At 39.8% G+C, this 6,570-nt stretch overlaps 1 protein-coding gene across 2 annotated transcripts in view; it reads left to right on the top strand.

The window, feature by feature from the left end:
• Positions 1-471: 471 nt before the first annotated feature.
• Positions 472-6,570, top strand: part of LOC106569502 (rap guanine nucleotide exchange factor 4) — a 37,954-nt gene continuing 31,855 nt past the window's right edge. The window contains exon 1 of one of the 2 annotated variants that reach the window (XM_045694307.1): positions 472-740. The gene's annotated coding sequence lies outside the window, so the exon portion shown is untranslated. The remainder of the gene's footprint in view (positions 741-6,570) is intronic. The other variant, XM_045694309.1, reaches the window with a different exon arrangement.

Genomic DNA, 6,570 nt, shown 5'->3' with positions numbered 1-6,570 from the left:
CCATGTGCAATATCTTGAAAATTCAACCATTAATAAAAATATACTGTTTTGTTTATGAAGATATTGTCTGTCTCACACATGTCATTCCATTCTATCTGCTACTGATGCTGTTCAGTGATTGATCATTGACCATTGAATAGCTCCCCACATTCAATCAGCTAATTTACTGCATTTCAACACATTTTGCCATAGTGCAGAGAAAAATGTGCAGTTTTATAGTGCTAGTCTACAGATTTTGTCATGAAGCTAACAGAAAATGATCTAAAGGTTGATTTTCCTTTCTCTTTTTCCTCCTCTCTTCCTCTCTTTTCAGTTCTGGTATGAAAGGCTTGAATAGGTGAAGACAATTTCATTAATCTAGTCAGTATCACTATCATCAACACATTACACGTTTCTGAAAAAATATTCTCTAAACCTTTTTATTATCAACTCGAAGAATGGTATATTTTTTTTTATTAAAGCCAATTATTTAGCAAATCAATTTCACTCGTTGGTTGGTAATGTCCTGAGGGGGTAGAGTAGCCTCATAACGTCAAACCTCAGGCCAGGATCAGCCCAGGGGCGGAGTAGCGAGTTCAGCTCCTGAACGACGACTACACGGATAACCACCACGCTGAAGCCGCCTTCAGCATCTCCCGGTTTCTCAATCACACACACCCATTCTCTGGAAAGATGGTCGCTATAGAAACATCACCCAACTCGTCTCCTTCGGCTGAATGGGTCGGCTGTCTGGATAAAAGGTGGGTAATAAACATTCCCGCCTTTTGGTCACGGCGTCCTCAACCGCTGAAAACAACGAATTTGGGTTCCATTCATTAATCAGCGTCAACATGACAAATCGTAATCTTAACCGGCAATCTCTAATTGTGTGCATGCCTGAGTGCGAAGGCGGCTTTGTTATTGCGTATCAAATGTCATTGACATATTCACATTCGGTCGAGGTACAAATTGAAGACCGTTCCCTGGTTATTCATAGGTTATTCACACCTGCTGTGTTTGTCTATTTGCTAGTCGTTCACAAAGGTGTTGTAGGTTCATGGTTTTCTGTTTCACTCGTTAATCCTCCTCACCACCCGCAGCATTATCACTTTTTATCTGTTATGAATTTAGACTGAGCTAGTCTGCGATGGGTCATTTTTACCCTACAAAAAACAGTCGTGTGTGTAGGGTTGGTTTATTTCTGGGCGTGAGGCAGGTTTGCGCAAATCCAATCTCCTCATTGCAGGGTCATTTGTCAGCCGGCACTGTAAAAAACATTGTTGAATCTACTTTCTAAAATGAATGCAACAACAAAACACATAATGTTATTAGTAGATGTAACTTCACCTTTTTTTGAGTATTTCATATGTTGTTTGGGATTTACACAAAGTAAATCCAGGGAATTTATAATTGCCATAAAAATGTTGGATTTACTGATAATGTGATTATATATGAGTTGATGTCACACACGTATTTAGTACAGTTGACATACTAGTGTTAATAAAAGTCAATGTTTAACATTGTTGAATCTATTTCATAATTTGCCATTCTAACCCATTTTTGGCAGGCATGGTTGAGCACAGTGCTTAATCCACCAGCAGTAGTCTAACTGGAGGTAGAACTGCAAGCATTGCATGACGCTGAATTCGCCTCTCTTTAAGAATGGTGATGGTGGGAATGGGTGGTCTGATCATTGAACGTACATTTGTCCGGTTTTGATATCGTTCATCATAATACATTACACCTCAGGACACAACAAGCTGCTTAATACTAATATAGAAATATAACTGTATTTCTTCAAACATGCATGCAACATGCTGTAAAATAATCACAAAGTCAAACAATTTTGAATTACCCAGAATCCTCTAAAAACGGGCAAGTGGTTGCAATAATTTATTAAGTGGAGAGAGATATTATTATTAATATTAAAATGTACTCAATTTATCATTTTAAAACATATTTTTTTGGTTGGTAAATTGAAATGAACAAATCTTTGGAATTAATTTATTAAGTATATGTTGGTTGTTTTTTTGAGTCAATTTCAATTCACCCCAGAATCATTTTTTTTATAGTGTTTGTGGACAGACACACACACACACACACACACACACACACACACACACACACACACACACACACACACACACACACACACACACACACACACACACACACACACACACAATGTCCAAATCAATAATCCCAGGCAACAATGATAAATCAGCTAACCGTTACACAGCTAATGTCAGTGTATGCGGGTGTGTCTCTCTGTGTGTGTCTCTCTGTGTGTGTCTCTCTGTGTGTGTCTCTCTGTGTGTGGACTAGAGGTTGACCGATTATGATTTTTCAACACCGATACCAATAATTAGAGGACCAATAATTAGAGGACCAAAAAAGCCGATGCCGATTCTTTTATTTATATATATATATATATTGTGCTTTTTTTTAATATATATATATGTGTGTGTGTGTGTATGTAATAATGACAATTACAACAATGCTGAATGAACAATGAACACTTTAATTTTATCTTAATATAATACGTAAATAAAATCAGTTTAGTCTCAAATAAATAAAACTTCTTACCTGGGAATATTGAAGAGTCATGTTAAAAGGAACCACCAGCTTTCATATGTTCTCATGTTCTAAGCAAGGAACTTAAACGTTAGCTTTCTTACATGGCACATATTGCACTTTTACTTTCTTCTCCAACACTTTGTTTTTGCATTATTTAAACCAAATTGAACATGTTTCATTATTTATTTGAGGCTAAATTGGTTTTACTGATGTATTATATTAAGTTAAAATAAGTGTTCATTCAGTATTGTTGTAATTGGCATTATTACAAATAAAAATAAAAAAATCGTCCGATTAATCGGTATAGTTTTTTTTTGGCCCTCCAATAATCGGTATCGGCATCGGCGTTGAAAAATCATAATCGGTCGACCTCTAGTGGCAACCCTAAGTCTAAATATTGCTGTTACATTGCACAACCTTCAATGTTATGTCATAATTATGTAAAATTCTGGCAAATGAATTACGGTCTTTGTTAGGAAGAAATGGTCTTCACACAGTTCGCAACGAGCCAGGTGACCCAAACTGCTGTATATACCCTGACTCTGCTTACACTGAACGCAAGAGAAGTGACACACTTTCAGGCACCACATTGATTATATGCAGCACAGGACAACCTAGTTAAACTAGTAATATCATCAACCATGTGTAGTTAACTATTGATTATGTTAAGGTTGATTGTTTTTTATAAGATAAGTTAAATGCTAGTTAGCACCTTACCATGGCTCCTTGCAGCCTGCAGTCGCGCAACAGGTGGTCAGCCTGCCACGCAGTCTCCTTGTGGAGTGCAATGTAATCGCCCATAATCGGCGTCCAAAAATGCAGATTAGCGATTGTTATGAAAACTTGAAATCGGCCCTAATTAATCGGCCATTCCAATTAATCGGTCGACCTCTAGTGTGGACAGTAATACGTGGACGCTTTTACATGATATCTCATCTGACTTCAGTTGGCTGTAAGTGACAGAGATTAGAACTGATCTGTAGTACAGAAGGTGACAGTGCTTCAGGGCAGACAGCAACACATTACAAATGGAGGTGAAAACATAACATTTATCTCAGAATATTTAAGTGCAGGTCCTGCTCATTTGAAAAACAGCACTAGCTGCATTTGGTTGAAATAATACAAAATGGAAACTTCGTTTGGAAAACTATATATTTTGATGAAGTAATGAACAGAGACATTGTGGAACCCTTGGGTGCTGCAGAGTAAGATTCTGGAGCTATCTGGTCTCTCCTCTCCAGTCCTCTCCTCCTGTCCTCTCTCATCTGTACCACCGCTTGAATAGGTCAGACATCTCTCACTGTGTCTCAGCCGTAGTCAGAGTTGTGTATGTGTCATTGTGGTTTAGCTGTAATAAGAGGTGGGAAACTATTTTCAGTGTAGACAGAGCGAGGGAGAGAGTAGAGAAGGAAAGAGAGCGTGAGTATAACAGGAGGATGAATCATGTGACTTACAGGTGGAAGGGGGTGTGAGCTGCTCTCAGACCACATCAGCTTCAGAGAGATGCACATTCTACTGGAAATGTTGTGTGATGCAGGGAGAGTGGGGGAGGTATGGAGAGAGAGAGAGAAACAGAGAGATGGAGAAAGAGAGAGCGATGAAGAGAGAGAGCCAGATGAAGGTGGTCTCCATGTGTCACCTGTAATCCCTTCTTCTTCTAGACATCTGGGTCAATGCTGAGGAACAGGAACAGGTTGGTCTTGTATTATGTAGGCCCGTGAGTCTTCAACACAACTGTCTGTGTGTGTGGGGGGAGGGGCAGAGATTAGAGACCACCTGTCTAACAGATTAAACCCACTGGCAAAGACATATGGAAGGTTGATCGTGGGAGATTAGGAGGATGAGAGAGAGAGGGCTGTGGCCCTTAGGCAGATTTTTTTCTTCAGCTTGGACTCTTGTGACAGGAGAAGGTCTGAAAGATGGATGGAAAGACAAGAAGGCAGATTAGAGACAAAGGAATTAACCAAGGACTAGGAGAGAGGATCTGAAGGGAAGAGCTAGAAAGCCTCTGGTCTTTGCATGAGCAGGTCAATATGTACTAGCCATACAGTGGACTTCTCACACTCAGTGAGTCACCAGTGTCAGAGGAGAGCTGGAGGTCATATGATGTCTCAACATCACCCATGGCCAGGCACAGTGTATGCATTCTTGTGTTTATGTGAGTGAGTGAATGAGAGAGAGACAGAGAGGGAGGGGAGATTGAGAGAAAAAGAGATGTGAACAGACTGCTCTGTGAGTTTCTCTGAATGATTTTTGTCTCAGTCAGTGGTGTGTCTTTAAGCTTACATCCACACTCTGCAGGGGGCCTTTAGCTACAGAACGCCTACAGCTATCACAGAGAACAGAACAGAGGAGAGCAAACACACCCACACACACACACACACACACACACACACACACACACACACACACACACACACACACACACACACACACACACACACACACACACACACACACACACACAAGCAGGTTACTTCTCAAGGTTGATGGATCTAGGTGTGATCGGTGACATACTGTCAAAACATTTACATGTCCTGGCTTTTTGGACAAAGGTCAACTTTTGTTCTGTGAACCTTGTATCTGGTATCAAACTCAGGTCATCAACATTTTTCAAGACCTTGTTAGCCCAATGAGCTGAAGCCTAGCTTTTCCCCCTGGGAGCTGACACGAATCGTCATGTCTCAGACAGGGTCACTCATCACTCCATGTAAACACACATGGCATAAATGTTCTCTTCACCAACTTGTCACTGTTAAATATGTTTATTATTCACATCCTTACTTTCCAAACAAATGATCATTTGAAGCATGTTTTCCCATTAGAGTTGAGTCCCTCTGGTTCTCACTGGGTTTATAGATAACGTAATTGGCAGGGGGTCTCCTCTTACCAAATTACACTTTATAACACACACACACACACACACACATGCACACGCATGCACGCACGTGCACAACACACACACACACACACAGACACACACACGCGTCGATAAGACAATTTAAGACAAGTGGAAAGGTGGAGCATGCTGGGGAGAGACTCTGAAGGGGGAAAATTACAGAGTTTGTTGTTTTCCAGCCAAGGTTTGTTTGGTGTTGATATTTAGCTGCTGGGTCCATGGGGGCCTTTGCAATAGTAGGCCAGTTTTAAGCCTGTATCAAATGAGACCTCTTCATCTTCATCTGCAGCCTTCCTTTAGTTGCAGATTAGTTTTAGGCTCTGTTGGATCTTGCTCCCTACTTTGTGTGTATGTGTGTGCATGTGCCAAGGCTATTATATTTCGGGATTTTTATATATATTTTTATTCCTATTCGTTTTTCAATTTTTATTTTAAATTCAGTTTAGTTTTTTAGTTTTCAGACTTGATTTACTAGTTTGTATTCAGTTTAAGTTTGGTAAAAATTGTTATATTTTGTTTTTATATTATTTAGTTTCAGTTTTAGTTTTGGTGTTAGGGACAGAAAGTAGACACATATTTCCGGGTGAGAGTATCTGCTGTCGTGCTTGACTGCTGCTTCTCTACTTTTAGGCCTATTGGAGCTTTGTGACTTTTACAGCCGTGGGTTATTAGTGCTAGCTAGCTTGCTAGTTGGCTGTTAGGCTACCTCTGAGTCTGGACTGCACTGCTGTGATCATCTCCACCTGCCTAGATTCTTCCTGGTTATATTAATAATTACTAGCTATCTAGGTTATGTACGTTTAATTTGTTTTTTTGCTGAATTTAAATGTCCGGTAGCCAACTGTGTCCGTGGCAGTGGCGCAAGAAAACGTTCATGGTTACAAAAGTATCCAATCGTCACAAGACAAGACAAGGGTTAAGCTGTCCTAAAGTTAAGTACATTTCCAAGAAGAAATCCTAAAACATTATTTTCAAGAATCCCATTTCTTAACTTTAATTTGAGAGACATTTTATTGAGGAATAGCAACTTTGCTTAACTTTCTTCTTAAGTCTATAGTTAAGGACAAATGGCAGTTAAGAAGATGTGTTCTTAAGAAGGTTTGTGAATCCGGGCC

Source organism: Salmo salar, chromosome ssa14 (genome assembly GCF_905237065.1).
Source record: "Salmo salar chromosome ssa14, Ssal_v3.1, whole genome shotgun sequence".
In the NCBI taxonomy this organism is placed as follows: domain Eukaryota; kingdom Metazoa; phylum Chordata; class Actinopteri; order Salmoniformes; family Salmonidae; genus Salmo; species Salmo salar.
This window is presented reverse-complemented; position numbering and strand designations above follow the sequence as displayed.